At 41.0% G+C, this 16,399-nt stretch overlaps 1 protein-coding gene and 1 pseudogene across 1 annotated transcript in view; one reads left to right on the top strand and one right to left on the bottom strand.

Annotated features, from left to right (window-relative positions):
• Positions 1–16,399, bottom strand: part of CCDC7 (coiled-coil domain containing 7) — a 279,639-nt gene that overhangs the window by 153,606 nt on the left and 109,634 nt on the right. The window lies entirely within an intron of this gene.
• LOC148775456 (vacuolar protein sorting-associated protein VTA1 homolog pseudogene) lies at positions 10,391–11,234 on the top strand (annotated as a pseudogene).

The raw sequence follows: 16,399 nt of genomic DNA, 5'->3' as shown, positions 1-16,399 counted from the left end.
TAATGATGACATCTATGACTACCACAAGTGCTCTTCCCAGTGAATCTTGAGGTGAATCTGAAACACACCCCACTCTTACTACTTTTACGCAATTTCTCAGTATTCTATACAAACAAGAATTAAGGTTAGGCCAAGGTCCGTATAGTCAAAGTTATGGTTTTTCCAGTAGTCATGTACAGATGTGAGAGTTGGACCATAAAGAAGGCTGAGCAATGAAGAATTGATGATTTCAAACTGTGGTGCTGGAGAAGACCCTTGAGAGTCCCTTGGACAGCAAGGAGATCAAACCAGCCAACCCTAAAGGAAATCTATCCTGAATATTCATTGGAAGGACTGGTGTTGAAGCTGAAGCTCCAATACTATGGCCACCTGATGCGAAGAGTTGACTCACTGGAAAAGACCCTGATTCTGGGAAAGACTGAGGGCAGGAAGAGAAGGGCGGACAGAAAGAGAAGTGGGCGACAGAGGATGAAATGTTTAGATGGCATCACCGACTGAATTGACATGAGTTTGAACAAACTCAGGGAAATAGTGAAGGGCAGGGAAGCCTAGCGTGTTGCAGTCCATGGGGTCACAAAGAGTCAGACATGACTTAGTGATTGAACACAACAAAGCTCCTTAACTTCCCAGCTGTGACATGAGGATGTGTGATAAAATCACAGTTCAATAGAGATAGGTGAGAATTGCGTATCTGGGCCTTTTGGATACTGATGTACATATGAATAAGATCTCCATGACCACAGACACAGACAATGAGGAGGAAACAGATAATGCTCACTAGTTTTTGGTCTGAACTCACCAAAAAGAATCGTTATCCAAATTCAACTATAGGCGTATCCTTCAGTTCAGTTCAGTCACTCAGTTGTGTCCGACTCTCCGCGACCCCATGAATCACAGCACGCCAGGCCTCCCTGTCCATCACCAACTACCGGAGTACACTCAAACCCATGTCCACAGAGTCGGTGATGTCATCCAGCCATCTCATTCTCCGTCGTCCCCTTCTCCTCCCGCCCCCAACCTTTCCCAGCATCAGAGTCTTTTCCAGTGAGTCAACCCGTCGCATGAGGTGGCCAAAGTATTGCAGTTTCAGCTTTAGCATCAGTCCCTCCAATGAACATCCAGGATTGATCTCCTTTAGAATGGACTGGTTGGATCTCCTTGCAGTATAAGGGACTCTCAAGAGTCTTCTCCAACACCACAGTTCAAAAGCATCGCTTCTTCGGCGATCAGCCTTCTTCACAGTCCAACTCTCACATCCATACATGACCACGGGAAAAACCATTGCCTTGACTAGACGGACCTTGGTTGGCAAAGTAATGCCATTAAAAATTTCCATTGTTATGGCTTACATTACTGAAAGTATTATTGCTACAGATGTATTTTCTACAGCATTTCACTCAGTTCTACCACTAAGACCTGATGGGACCTATTGCATTTTGGGTCATTTTAATAGGGCATCTGGAAAACTATTTTTGGGCAAGAGGAGAAGGGGGTGGCAGAGGATGAGATGTTTGAATGGCATCAGTGACTCAATGGACATGAGTTTGAGCAAACTCTGGGAGATAGTGAAGGACAGGAAGGCTGCTATGCTGCAGTTCATGGGGTCCCAAAGAGTGGGACACAACTTAGCAAATGAAAAACAACCACCAGACTACCAGTGTCTAGCACCTTTACCAACGAAAAACAGTTCACTGTGCTTATTGCCGAGTTTAATGAAACTAAAGTTCTCCACACAGTTATTTCTCCATTTATACACACTTTCAGTCTGTGTGTAAGGCCTTGGGATGCCTAGAGACTTGACTGATTATTGTTGGCTCAATGTCACAGTATAGCTCTGGACACTGGCGTTTCATGCTCCTGTGACCTTCATAGAGATTTACTGCCCAAGTAGAGTGAACTAAGTATGCAGCAACTGATATCACAAATGCCCCCCTCCTTTTTAACATTCCTGTTCACACTAATGACCAGGATTGGTTTGCTTTATGTGGAATCGATTGTGATATACCTTCAATGTCCTTCCAGAAGCCCATGACCTAGAAATAGCCCTGCTCCAAGATCAAGTACTAACCTTCCACTATATTGGACTTACCTGGTTGCTCAGATGGTAAAGCCGCTGCCTACAATGTGGGAGACCCAGGTTTAATCCCTAGGTTGGGAAGATCCTCTGGGGAAGGAAATGGCAACCCACTCCAGTACTCTTGCCTGAATAATCCCACGGTTGGAGGAGCCTGGTAGGCTACAGTACATGGGGTCGCAGAGAGCGGGACATGATTGAGCGAATTTACTTTTACTTTTCACTTTCCACTCTATGGATGGCATTCTCCACTGGACCCAAACAAGTGTACTACCCAACAAGGACTGGATTCCATGATGACCCACATGTGACCACATCTGAGTCATTAAAGTAAAGATGGTACAAGGACCTAGTATCCAACTGAAATCCCTAGGGGCAAAGTGGAAAGGGGTACATTGTCTCATTCCAAACTTCAAGGAACTGAGGTTTTCCCTTTTCTATCCCCGCCAAATACAAAGCAGGCCAAGCTTTCTTCGAAGCACTCCAAAGTGTCAATTTTATTTCAGTCTCTACTACAACAGACACAAAGGACACTCAGTGTAGGTATATGAATGTATGTATGTTTATGTGCATGTATATGTACATATATGTGTATTCACAAGTTCAACTCCAGGTCAAAATCCTATGTTTGATTTTGCAGTTCCAAGCACAGATAATTACAAAGTATCCACCTGATGGTTCTCATGGGGGAATATTTCTCACCCCATACCAAATTTGATGCACATCCAGTGAACTTTAAACACCGAAAGTAGTTGCAGTAGAGGACCAAGGCCCATCCACACCATGTTCTTATGCATTCTGGATTCCTATACCAGCTGCCTCTATTAGAGGCCTCCCTATGAAAGGGAGAGGGGTCAGCTGATATTTGTACTTTTCAAGTGCCTCTTACAGACCACTTTACTGGGGGAATCTGAAGATAGTTTTCTTGGTTACTACTCAGTATTCAGGACTTTTACACTCCTAGCCATCCTGCATTAGTATTTACAAGGTTATTGGGACCATAGTAAGGAAGAGCCTTTTGTTTGGGGCTCCTTCAGATATGATATCATCTTCCCTCAGCCCCTACTCCTATCAGTATTGATACATCTGACCCTTAACTGTTTTCTTTCTGTGGGGAAAATTAAGCAGTGGTGGAGTTGGGGCCCTTTCCATTTAGACTTGCTTATACTATCCCTTATGGCAGAAAGTGAAGAGGAACTCAAAGGCCTCTTGATGAAAGTGAAAGAGGAGAGTGAAAAGGTTGGCTTGAAGCTCAACATTCAGAAAACAAAGATCATGGTATCTGGTCCCATCACTTCATGGGAAATAGATGGGGAAACAGCGTCAGACTTTATTTTTTTGGGCTCCAAAATCACTGTGGATTGTATCCAGGAAATTAAAAGATGCTTATTCCTTGGAAGGAAAGTTATGACCAACCTAGATAGCATATTAAAAAGCAGAGACATTACTCTGCCAACAAAGGTCCGTCTAGTCAAGGCTATGGTTTTTCCTGTGGTCATGTATGGATGTGAGAGTTGGACTGTGAAGAAAGCTGATCGCTGAAGAATCGATGCTTTTGAACTGTGGTGCTGGAGAAGACTCTTTAGAGTCCCTTGGACTGCAAGGAAATCCAACCAGTTCATTCTAAAGGAGATCAATCCTGGGTGTTCATTGGAAGGACTGATGCTAAAGCTGAAACTCCAATACTTTGGCCACCTCATGCGACGATTTGACTCACTGGAAAAGACTGTGATGCTGGGAGGGATTGAGGGTGGGAGGAGACGGGGACGACAGAGAATGAGATGGCTGGATGGCATCACCGACTCGATGGACATGAGTTTGAGTGAACTCCGGGAGTTGGTGATGGACAGGGAGGCCTGGCATGCTGTGATTCATGGGGTTGCAAAGAGTCGGACACGACTGAGCGACTGAACTGAATTGATACTATTAAAGGAAGTGAATAAAAGCTTGTTACTTTCAGTTTGGCTTGCTCTCTTAATTGACCAAGTCAAAACAGGCAGCTTTCTCTGCCAGATTAGTACAGAGAACAAAGTAGTCACTGAAGTAAAATTCTTTTCTAGAAGGAGCACTTTGAGTGGTGCTAGGGAGACTCTTTCAGGGCTCAGGGCTGGATCATTTGCAGGTGTCAAAGGGTCCCTCAGGGCACACTGTCCGTCAGGCTAATGTGTCTCCAGAAGAGCCAGTGGACACCATGGGGCTCTTCACCAGAGTGCCACTGTATTGTCCATGTGCAACTCTACTGCCTTGCTTAACTGCAGTTAAGGCCATGTTAGAGGAGCATAGGAAGACTGTGAACCTATCCAATTTGAGCATGTCTCTCAAAAATTTGCCTGGGAAAGAAACAGAAATAACTGCCCTCTTTTCTAAACTTAATGAAGAAAAAGTCTCCTTGAGACTATATCCCTATTCAGTAACTCAGCTGACTTGTATACCAGATCATGAATTCACAGTTACTCAATTGATTCTGGCTGTTCAATTAACAGAACAGCCTTGGCAACAGTAGTATCTGACATGATGATGATTCCAAAAACTTGTCCAGAGTGTGGGAACTTGTTAGGCAGCAACTGATGCCACAAATGCCCTTTTCCATATCCCTTCAAACAGGGATCATTCAGATCAGTTCACCTTTGCGTGGAATGATAACAACTCACAATTCATACCCCGCCACAATGCTACTTGAATTTCCTATTTGTCAGCAATGCATCACCTGAAAAATCTCCCACTACTAGAGGAGGGGCTTGTCTTTCTACTCTGCTGATAATATCATTCTATTGAGTCCAGAGAAGAGAGCTACCTAGCAAGGGCTGAACATCCTGCTCACACACAGGTGGCAACTTGCTGGGCCCTTTTTTATAGAAAGTGTACAAGCACCCAAGTGAAATTTCTCAGCATGATCAGGATATGCTGTCTCATTGTCTCATTCCATGGGAGAAGACTGCTTCTGACCCTCGCCACTCCAACAATTAAAAAGGAGGTCCATGGACTGACGGGAACTCTTCACCTTCCTGCATTCTTAATGCCAACTATTTACACGGTTACATAAAAGGTCATTTCCTTTCAATGGGGCCACAGCCGAGAGGATGACCTGGAAGCCCTTCAACAAGCTCCAGGCTCCCCTTTTTTGGGGGCCCCTCTGATCCATTTTGCCTTTTGAGTTAACAGATACCAGCAACCTCTCTATTCACCAATTGGAGTTTAACGCAGAAGGACACAGCCAGAGGCATCAGTTGGAGTTTTCAATTCATCATCTCTAGGAATAGCTGGCTGAAAGTGAGAGAGTCATTTCCTACGCAGGTTGATAAGAAGTCTAAGGGTCCCCAAGGAGACAGGGGTCTGGAATTCTCAAGGAGGAAGAAAGGGCAAACATTTTTTTCCTCTACATTCCTTAAGATTATATAACAATGTATCCTGCCTGAGGACACTCTCTGGATTAAACCTTCTGGCTAATCCTGGGCAATGGCAACCCACTCCAGTGCTCTTGCCTGGAAAATGAGAAGGCTGGTAGGCTGCAGTCCATGGGGTCGCTAAGAGTCAGACTGAGTGACTTCACTTCACTTTCACTTCTGGTCTTTACAAGGATTATATAACAATAATGTATCTTGCCTGAGGACAGTCTCTGGATTAAACCTTCTGGCTAATCCTGTTATCTTAAAACTTAAATTATGGGAGTAGGTCGTAAAGAAGCAGCAGCCGAGAGGAGCTACCCCACGTCCAATAGGCGGTGGCTGTGCGGGCGCAGGAGGGACGAGAGGAGCTACTCCACGTTCAAGGTCAGAAGGGACGGCCTTGAGGAGATACCCCTCGTCCAAGGTAAGGTGCAGCGGTAGTGCTTTGCTGGAGCAGCTGTGAAGAGATATCCCACGACCAAGGTAAGAGAAACCCAAATAAGACAGTAGGTATTGTGAGGGGGCATCAGAGGGCAGACACACTGAAATCATAATCACAGAAAACTAGTCGATCTGATCACATGGGCCACAGCCAAATGTGGTTCACTGGAGAAGGGAATGGCAAACCACTTCAGTATACTTGCCTTGAGAACTCCATGAACAGTTTTGAAGGGCAAAATGATAGGATACTGAATGAGGAATTCCCCAGGTCGGTAGGTGCCAAGTATACTACTGGGTATCAGTGGAGAAATAACTCCAGAAAGAATGAAGGGATGGAGCCAAAGCAAAACCAATACCCAGTTGTGGATGTGACTGGTGATAGAAGCAAGGTACGTTGCTGGAAAGAGCAATATTGCATAGGAACCTGGAATGTTAGGTCCATGAATCAAGGCAAATTGGAAGTGGTCAAACAGGAGATGGCAAGAGTGAACGTAGACATTCTAGGAATCAGTGAACCAAAATGGTCTGGAATGGGTGAATTTAACTCGGATGACCATTATATCTACCACTGTGGGCAGGAATCCCTTAGAAGAAATGGAGTAGCCATCATGGTCAACAAAAGAGTCCAAAATGCAGTACTTGGATGCAATCTTAAAAAAGACAGAATGATTTCTGTTCGTTTCCAAGGCAAACCATCCAATATTACAGTAATCCAAGCCTATGCCCCAACAAGTAACGCTGAAGAAGCTGAAGTTGAATGGTTCTATGCAGACCTACAAGACCTTTTAGAACTAACACCCAAAAAAGATATCCTTTTCATTATAGGGGACTGGAATGCAAAAGTCGGAAGTCAAGAAACACCTGGAGTAAGAGGAAAATTTGGCCTTGGAGCATGGAATGAAGCAGGGCAAAGGCTAATAGAATTTTGTCAAGAGAATGCACTGGTCATAGCAAACACCCACTTCCAACAACACAAGAGAAGACTCTACACATGGACATCACCAGATGGTCAACACTGAAATCAGATTGATTATATTCTTTGCAGCCAAAGATGGAGAAGTTCTATAGAGTTAGCAAATACAAGACGGGGAGCTGACTGTGGCTCAGATCATGAACTCCTTATTGCCAAATTCAGACTTAAATTGAAGAAAGCAGGGAAAACCACTAGACCATTCAGATATGACCTAAATCAAATCCCTTATGATTATACAGTGGAAGTGAGAAATAGATTTAAGGGACTAGATCTGATAGCTAGAGTGCCTGATGAACTCTGGACAGAGGTTTGTGACATTGTATAGGAGACAGGGACCAAGACCATCCCCATGGAAAAGAAATGCAAAAAAGCAAAATGGCTGTCTGAGGAGGCCTTACAAATAGCTGTGAAAAGAAGAGAAGTGAAAAGCAAAGGAGAAAAGGAAAGATATAAGCGTCTGAATGCAGAGTTCCAAAGAATAGCAAGGAGAGATAAGAAAGCCTTCCTCAGTGATTAATGCAGAGAAATAGAGGAAAACAACAGAAAAGGAAAAACAAGAGATCTCTTCAAGAAAATTATAGATTTCAAGGGAACATTTCATGCAAAGATGGGCTCGATAAAGGACAGAAATGGTATGGACCTCACAGAAGCAGAAGGTATTAAGAAGAGGTGGCAAGAATACACAGAAGAACTGTACAAAAAAGATCTTCACGACCAAGATAGTCACGATAACGTGATCACTGACCTAGAGCCAGACATCTTGGAATGTGAAGTCAAGTGGGCCTTAGAAAGCATCACTACGAACAAAGCTAGTGGAGGTGATGGAATTCCAGTTGAGCTATTTCAAGTCTTGAAAGATGATGCTGTGAAAGTGCTGCACTCAATATGCCAGCAAATTTGGAAAATTCAGCAGTGGCCACAGGACTGGAAAAGGTCAGTCTTCATTCCAGTCCCAAAGAAAGGCAATGCCAAAGAATGCTCAAACTACCACATAATTGCACTCATCTCACACACTATAAAGTCATGCTCAAAATTCTCCAAGCCAGGCTTCAGCAATATGTGAACCGTGAACTCCCAGATGTTCAAGCAGGTTTTAGAAAAGGCAGAGGCACCAGAGATCAAATTGCCAACATCCGCTGGATCATGGAGAAAGCAAGAGTTCCAGAAAAACATCTATTTCTGCTTCATTGACTATCCCAAAGCCTTTGACTGTGTGGATCACAATAAACTGTGGAACATTCTGAAAGAGATGGGAATCCCAGACCACCTGACCTGCCTCTTGAGAAACCTGTATGCAGGTCAGGAAGCAACAGTCAGAACTGGACATGGAACAACAGACTAGTTCCAAATAGGAAAAGGAGTGCGTCAAGGTTGTATATTGTCACCCTGCTTATTTAACTTCTATGCAGAGTACATCATGAAGAACGCTGGGCTGGAAGAAGCACAAGCTGGAATCAAGATTGCCAGGAGAAATATCAATGACCTCAGATATGCAGATGACACCATCCTTATGGCAGAAAGTGAAGAGGAACTCAAAAGCCTCTTGATGAAAGTGAAAGAGGAGAGTGAAAAGGTTGGCTTGAAGCTCAACATTCAGAAAACAAAGATCATGGCATCTGGTCCCATCACTTCATGGGAAACAGATGGGGAAACAGTGGAAACAGTGTCAGACTTTATTTTTTTGGGCTCCAAAATCACTGCGGATGCTGATTGCAGCCATGAAATTAAAAGACGCTTACTTCTTGGAAGGACAGTTATGATCAACCTAGATAGTATATTAAAAAGCAGAGACATCACTTTGCCAACAAAGGTCCGTCTAGTCAAGGCTATGGTTTTTCCTGTGATCATGTATGGATGTGAGAGTTGGACTGTGAAGAAAGCTGATCGCCGAAGAATTGAAGCTTTTGAACTGTGGTGCTGGAGAAGACTCTTGAGAGTCCCTTGGACTGCAAGGAGATCCAACCAGTCCATTCTAGAGGAGATCAATCCTGGGTGTTCATTGGAAGGACTGATGCTAAAGCTGAAACTGCAATACTTTGGCCACCTCATGCGACGAGTTGACTCACTGGAAAAGACTCTGATGCTGGGAGGGATTGGGGGCGGGAGGAGAAGGGGACGACAGAGAATGAGATGGCAGGATTTCATAACCGACTCGATGGACATGAGTTTGAGTGAACTCCAGGAGTTGGTGATGGTCTGGTAGGCCTGGCGTGATGTGATTCATGGGGTCGCAACAAGTCGGACACGACTGAGCGACTGAACTGAACTGGTCTTTACAACCTCCAGACATTCTTTGGATTCATTGGAGAGTATAGAACTTCATTGCCAACACTAGCAAGGGGGTACTCTTTCTACTCCCTTCTGATATCTATGTCAGAAGTTTTCTCTATCTCCTCTATACTTTAATAAAACTTTATTACACAAAAGCTCTGAGCGATCAAGACTCATCTTTGGCCCTTGATTGAATTCTTCTCCTCTGCAGGCCAAGAATCCCAGCGTCTTTTCATTCAGCAAAACCTTTCAAAAGGCACACAGCCTTTAAGAGAAAATTATTATTCCATTATTAGGCTTTAGTGCAATATGACCCATGACTGTGAAATAGTCTCAAGAGAAGAAATTCCAACCAAAAGTTATCAATAGTTTTGCTTCTGCTAATTATTTAAGAGCATTCCCACTTTAGGTCAGTGTAAAATTTTTATAAAAATATGACCAGATAGGATTCCTGGAGTGGAGATGGCCACGCTTGCTCTGTTGCTCCTACAGTTTAGGAGCATACAGCATCATGTGAGGATGGTTCATAAGCTAGACAAGCAAGACCTTGTGGTTTATTACTGTCTTTTCTATGTGTTGCAAAGTGGAATGAAGATTGATAGTAAAAACTAATGTCATAAATTTTTATCAAAGCTAATGGATCAGTTAAAAGTTCTTAAACAGTTGGGTGAGAATGAATGTTACTCAAGAAATAGGAATTGTTCACTCAGTCATGTCTGACTCTTTGCAACCCCACAGACTGCAGCAGGCCAGGCTTCCCTGTCCCACACTATCTCCCAGAGTATGTTCAAACTCATGTCCATTGAATTGGTGAAACCATGCAGACATCTCATCCTCTGTCGTCCGTTTCTCCTCCTGCCTTCAATCTTTCCCAGCATCAAGGTCTTTTCCAATAAGTCGGCTCTTTGCAGCAGGTGGCCAAAGTATTGGAGCTTCAGCTTCAGCGCCAGTCCTTTCAATGAATATTCAGGGTTAATTTCCTTTAGGATTGACTGGCTTAAACTCCTTGCCATCCAAGGGACTCTCAAGAGTCTTCTTCAGCACCACAGTTTGACAGCACCAATTCTTCATTGCTCAGCCTTCTTTACAGTCCAACTCACATCCACACGATTACTGGAAAAACCATAGCTTTGGTTTTGAAAAACCATACAAATCTTTGTCAGCAAAGTCATGTCTGCGCTTTTTTAATATGCTGTCTAGGTATGTCATGGTTTTTTTCCCAAGGAGCAAGTGTCTTTTAATTTCATGGCTGTAGTCTCTGCCCATTTGGAGAACTATGCTTTGAAAATGTTTTGTATGCAGATAATGAAGTTCATGCTGGGTGATTTCACAAACACATGATCAAGTCCCACTACACTGCAAGTCTTTCAACAGACGTCAAAACAGTGTTGGAGAACTCACCAATGAAAATGTATGAAAGGTGAAAGGCAACATGAAAGATAGCATATATTTATAATTGTTTAAAAATGGAGAGACTTGGGACTGGTGGAACTGAAGAATATACTGATGTTGAAGAAAAATGAAAATATGGGAGCAACCTCTGCCCACTCAGCCACCTCAGCCATGATCTTCAACTTGGGACCCAAGCAACATGACATCAGGCAGCTATACTGGAACACAAATTCCTCTTGGTACCCACAATCCAGCATTCCAGCTAATATCCCAGCAGAAGTTCCTCACAGTACAGGTTTAACAAGTAACACTACCCAGCCTACACCACAGACTATTCCAGGCGTTGATTTTGCACTGTACTGCAGTTTCCCAGGGAGATATCCAACTAACATCAGAGGACTCTGCTAGAGCTCAGAAATATAGCAAATATGCTGGCAGAGCTTTGCACTATGAAGATGTCGCCAATGCAGTGCAAAATCTAGAGAAGGCCCTCAAGTTACTGACTAGAGGTAGACAATGCAGTCTTTGTAGAAAAGATCCATGCTTACAGAACAGACTAACATGCTTAAAGAACCAACTCAATCTTCAGCTTATCATGAGCACAGTTTTAAAGACTTCATTTCCACTACCTGTAACAATGAAATCTGTGTCTGTGTTGATGCTTTCAGCAGACTTAACCCATTTTATTTGTCCTTGAGTGGATCCAGAAGTCTCTGGATATATAGGAACGATGTGAGCAAGATCCTAAAAGTGCCCACTGAACCCTGCTTGTTCTAAAAATGAAAACATACATCTATAAAATACTTTGGGTATTAGCTTAGTATCTTAATCTACATAAATTAAGGAACCTTTAAATCTATAATTTGGAGCAACAGTCCATATTACTTTGTTATAAAATGCTAAATTGAACTTTTAATAAACACTACCAGAATATTCTACACTAGAGACCATGTTTTTGTTTTCCTCAGAAAAATGGATATGAATGTCCCAAACTCTTAGATGAATCTGAAAGAGATTTTTTAAATTTCAACTTAAATTCATATTAAACATAGATACATTTAAAGTTAAAATGTTCACGGAAGGAAATATATTAAGGTAAAGAGGCAGAATCAGTTTTAGATGTAAGAATGACATTGGCTTCCTAACTGTTTTCCCTTATCCATTGAAGGTGAAGATGAATTGGGATTTGCTTCATAGGAATTTAACTATGTATTAGAGAATGAAAACAACACGTTTGCAGTAATGCCTGGAAACTTAATGCTTTGAGATAAGATTCTTTGCTACTATGGAATGAATTCCAAAGAGTGTACAGCTGTGAAAGATGGAGATCGTAAGAACATAGATTCTCAGTTGCTAATTGTATAAGTTTTGTGGGGAACTGTGGATTTACAATGTCTCCTGCATTTACGCTGTGTAAAAAATAAATACAAGGACTCTTTGAACTAGTTTTTTTTTAAATCCCAAATATCTCTTCATGAACCAAAGACAAGATCTTCTGATCAGTACAATTAAAAATTTTTTTCATGTATTCAAAAACTATTTACCGGATGCCTGTTTTGGGTCAGGAACTGTGCTTTTTGCTGGGCATATACTAGCAGCAAGATAGCTCAGGGTCCATCCTTGTGGTGCTTACAGCTTATTCAGAGACACAGCAAGGAAACATAAAACAATGTGACAATTGGAACAGGTAAAAAACAAGGTTATCCACAATTATTTTACTTACTAATGACACTTTCAGGTCCAGAAGATTTTTGTTTCTCTACATGAATTTCTGTTTCCAACTTTAAGTCTTGCTGCATAAACATGAGACTTTCAACTGATACATCATCACAAACTACATAAAGAGACACGTTTAGTGCATTAAGCAGAAAAATGGATCTTGAAATCCCTATATATCAAGTTTATACATGTGTTTACAGTATTTTTTCCTTTTTATAAATATATAAATAAACTACCATCATGCTAGACCTGATACAAAAATGGTGAGAAAAATTTCAATGTGTATAAGTCTCATTATTTCACAAATATTTGCTGATGTCAAATATATTTTATATTAGTCCCTAATTGTTTTACATTATTTATAGTTTAGGTTAATACATACTCATAGACAAAATGATGAAAATGTATATGTAAAGGTTATTCATCACACCACATTTTTTATCACAAAATACTCAGAAGCACCTAAATATACTAGCATATTACTTGAATAACAAGGTACATACTATAAATTAGGGTAATATAGATTATTATTTATACAAAGAGTTACACATAAAGCTGTAAAAAAGATACTTATAACCCAACTTGGAAGGATTGCTAGATGAGAGGTTAAGTATAAACAAAAAAATGGAAAGAAAAGATATCAAATATTCTTTTAGGAAAGAAAAAAGTAAGAAATAAGAATAAAATATGAGATATTTACCTTTGGAAAAATAAATACAGAACAGAGAAAGAGAAAACAATGTATTTGATCACCAAAAGTTGCATGTAGAACTGGTCACAATGACTACTATTAAATCTAAACATGTTGCTGGCAGTGGTGATATTCTCAATATAACAACTGTTTCTCATATTTAATGAGAAAGTAGGTAGAGCCCCAGGGATTGCTTTGCCCAGCGACAAAAAGAAATGATAGAGATTCGGATGGTTTGACTCCACTATAAGGAAAGTAATACTGTTAAAGTTAACTGGAGACAGCAGCACATTTTCTGGTGTGGCACTGCAGACCCTCTCTTTCAGAACATCTTCCATGGCTACTATGCCCAGGAGGATGAAGAATGGGGTAGGTGGGAGAAAAGTCATGTACACCTGAGCCTCTCCTTCCTTTACTAGCTATTATTTGCTCTTGACTGGTCCAATGGTGGTTAGTTCTCAAACAATTCTCAAAAAATTTTTGAGTTTTCAAACAATTTTTTAGTTCTTAATTCTCAAAAAACTTAGTTCTCAAAAAACTTTTTTGGCCCACCCTTACAGCCACCCATTAAGGTGCTCTGCAAGCCACTTGATAGTCCCTTGATTCAACAAAAAAAGTGAGAAAAGTAAATGATGAAACTGTTTACCAGATTCAGATCTAAGTTCATTCTTGCCACTCTAACTAGTTACCTGGCTCAATTAAACTCCTTATAAAGTGATGTCATCTGGTTCATGGCACAATCTATATGTGAACTGAAAACTTTCCAAGCAAAGAAAAAGAAGCTACTGGCAAGACACTAACTTTTCACTAGTAGTCAGAGTGATGTAAAAACAGTAACAGGGTACTTACTTCTGGATCACAGGGTCAAGATCTTTCCCAAAGACATCTATGGGTTTTCTTACCCAACAGTAGGTCTCAAGGAGGAGACTGACAGGCTCTCCATCAGATATCTGGGACTAGATAATGACCTTTGGGCACAATGGGGTCCACACACTGATAACTCCTATGACTAATGAAAGTAACATTCTCTCCAACCCTTCCAGTGAATCTTGACATGAATCAGAGTGCATCCCCTTACTTGTATCCAGATCTCTTAACTTTAAAAATAAACAAGACTATGAGTTAGGCCAAGGTCCTTGTGTCCCCACTGGGAACATGAGGATGTTTTACAGATCTCCCCTCTCCCCAACATGAGGATGGTGAGGTGAGGAAGAATTTCATTCTTTGGTCTTTTTGGAGCAAGATGAGGGGAAAGTGTGTGTGTGTGTGTGTGTGTCTGTGTGTGTGTGTGTCTGTCTGTGTCTGTGTGTGTCCCCAATCATGTTCAGAAATCCTACAACTGAGGCCATATCAGTGGCCCGTCATAAAAAACTGAACCTAACAAACTACCAGTACCTAGTGCCTTCAATGGCCAAAGTAACTACCCAGAGGATTAAAAACTCATTACTGAGCTTAATGAAGCAAAAGTTCTCTACAAGACTATTTCTCCATTTCAGTAACCCCATCTGGCCTGTGGATGAGGCCTCAGGTATTTGGAGAGTCAATTGATTATTATAGGCTTAATGCTGAGCGCAGAAGAATTGATACTTTTGAACTGTGGTGTTGGAGAAGACTCTTGATAGTCCCTTGGACTGCAAGGAGATCCAACCAGTCCATCCTAAAGGAGATCAGTCCTGGGTGTTCATTGGAATGCCTGATGTTGAAGATGAAACTCCAATACTTTGGCCATCTGATGTGAAGGGCTGACTCATTTGAAAAGACCCTGATGCTGGGAAAGATTGAGGGCAGGAGGAGAAGGGGACGACAGAGGATGAGATGGTTGGATGGCATCAATGACTCAATGGACATGGGTTTGGGTGGACTGCGGGAGTTGGTGATGGACAGGGAGGCCTGGCGTGCTTCAGTTCATGGGGTCGTACACAGTTGGACACGACTGAGAGACTGAACTGAACTGAACTATGGAGAACAGTATGAGGGTTCCTTAAAAAACTAAAAATAGAACTATCATATGACCCAGCAATCCCCCTATTGGGCATGTACCCTGAGAAAACCATAATTCAAAAATACACATGCACTTCAATGTTCATTGCAGCACTATTTACAATAGCTAGGACATGGAAGCAATCTAGATATTCCTTGACAGATGAATGGATAAAGAAGATATAGTATGTATATACAATGGAATATTACTCAGTCATACAAAAGAAAGATATTGGGTCATTTGTAGTCACATGGTTGAACCTAGAATCTGTCATACAAAGTGAAGTCAGTCAAAAAGAGAAAAACAAATATCAAATATTAACAAATATATATGAAATCTATAAAAATGGTACTGATAAACCTATATGCAGAGAAAGAAAAGACATGCAGGCATACAGAACGGACCTTTGGACAGAGAAAGGGAAGGAGAAGTCAGGACAAACTGAGAGATTGGGACTGACATAAATACACTACCATCTATAAAATAGATAGCTGGTGAGAACCTGTGTACAACACAGGGAGCTCAACTCGTTGCTCTGTGGAGAAGTAGATGGGTGGCAGGGGGGGCATAGGGTGAGAAAGATCCAAGAGGGAAGGAATTCATGTATACTTACAGCCGATTCATGTTGTTGTACAGCAGAAACTAACACAACATAACATTGTAAAGCAATTACACTCCAACTGAAAAAAAATATCCTATGATAAACCAGAATGGAAAAGAAGGAAACGGCAACCCATTCCAGAATTCCTGCCTGGGAAATCCCATGGACAGATGAGCAGGATGGGTTATCATCCATGAAGTCACAAAAGAGCTGGACATGACTCAGCAACTAAACAGCAACAGCAACAATGATAAACCAAAATGGAAAAGAATATTTAAAAAAAGAGTATGTATATATATATGTATAACTGAATCACTCTGGTATATAACAGCAATTAACAACAACAAAAACCAAGTATACTTCAATAAAAATAAATAAGAAAAATAATCTTTAAAATAAAATACATGCCACATACATATACGTGAACCAAAGAAAAAAGATGATGAGTTTAATTTAAAATATTTATTAAAAATTATCTATACTTATTATACTTACTAGTGTGTCCTTCCCTTCTGTGACTTTTTCCTTTCTTTACATGTTGTTGGATTTTTGAATCTTGATTCTCATGCATGCGCTTTTTATCTTGTACTTTATCATGAGCTATATAGAGAAATACATTTAGTCCACTAGTGAATAAAACAGATATTATTGTGAAATTTCTAATTTCAAGTTTATAATAATTGTGCAATAACAGTTTCTCTTATTTTAATAAAATTTTAAATAAATTGCCACAATGCTAGATCCACATGAAAATTGTGAGATCAATTCTGATAGATGTAAGTTGAAGCTGTCTGTTTCATAAACATTCCTAGGAATCAAATATTTGTATATTAGTCTCCAGTTTTCTTGTGTTATTTACATTTTAGGTAA

The sequence above is a fragment of the Moschus berezovskii genome, chromosome 15 (genome assembly GCF_049115385.1).
Source record: "Moschus berezovskii isolate FMDL1 chromosome 15, NW_MosBer_1.0, whole genome shotgun sequence".
NCBI lineage: Eukaryota > Metazoa > Chordata > Mammalia > Artiodactyla > Moschidae > Moschus > Moschus berezovskii.
The sequence above is the reverse complement of the archived record's forward strand: the minus strand, read 5'-3'. Positions and strand labels throughout refer to the sequence as shown.